This window comes from Microtus ochrogaster, chromosome 10, assembly GCF_000317375.1.
Source record: "Microtus ochrogaster isolate Prairie Vole_2 chromosome 10, MicOch1.0, whole genome shotgun sequence".
In the NCBI taxonomy this organism is placed as follows: domain Eukaryota; kingdom Metazoa; phylum Chordata; class Mammalia; order Rodentia; family Cricetidae; genus Microtus; species Microtus ochrogaster.
Genome location: NC_022016.1, coordinates 43,284,581 through 43,285,506, shown reverse-complemented (window position 1 = coordinate 43,285,506; position 926 = coordinate 43,284,581).

The window sequence follows — 926 nt, the reverse complement described above, 5'->3', positions numbered from 1 at the left end:
CCGGCCCAGAGGCTCCTTTCTCTATGTACTGTACCCACCGGCACACCCAACTCCACTGGAGACAGGGCTGAGGCAGGAGAATGGTGAGTTCTAGGCCAGTCTGGGTCGTGCAGTGAGAAGGGAGGAAGGGAGGAAGGTGGGAGGGGCAGGGGACAACCTTCAGAGACGCCAGGTGGCCACCAGGTGGCCAGATCATGGGGCCTACAAAACCCTGAAGGCCCCTCCCAGTGGCCTATGGACAGCCCAGCAGCAACTCAGAGATCACCTTCCCTGGCCACCTTCTCCAGAGCCCAACCCAGGCAGCTGACAGACACAGGCTCTGATACCTGCCAACAGCCAGCCCCTCCCTCACCTGAGATACCGATTCTGTTGAAGACAAGGTCCAAGGTTCAGGCCAGCTCCACTGGAAGGAAACAGAAACAGAAGAGCGACCGGTGAACAAAAGACAGGCCCCACTCTGTTCCCATACTGCCTTGAGCCCCCAGCAACCCTGTTGTCACCCAATCTCACCAATGGGTGAGAAAACAAAGACTCAGAGACGTCAAGTCCCTGGTCCAGGGTCACACAGCACCAGAGCTGGCATTTCAGTCCAGAGCCACACACTTGATCACTCGGGTCTCTACTGCCCTCTCCACCCAGACCCAAACCAGCACGTCGCTCGCGCGCGTTTTCTCTCTCTCTCTCTATGGGGCCCAACTGTGTTGGAAAAAGCCCAGAGGAGACACTGGTGTGACTGACCAGCTATGGGAGTTTGGGAACCAAATTCTATGCAAGCTTGCAAGTCAGAATCCAGCTCTCTCAGAGGCATCGAAGGCTGGCTTCTCTCCTACCTATCTATGTCTCACTTCTGGGACGATGAGCTAAGGGATATCAGCAAGAACTCAGATCCTCGGGCTGGAGAGATGGCTCAATGGTTAAGAGCACTG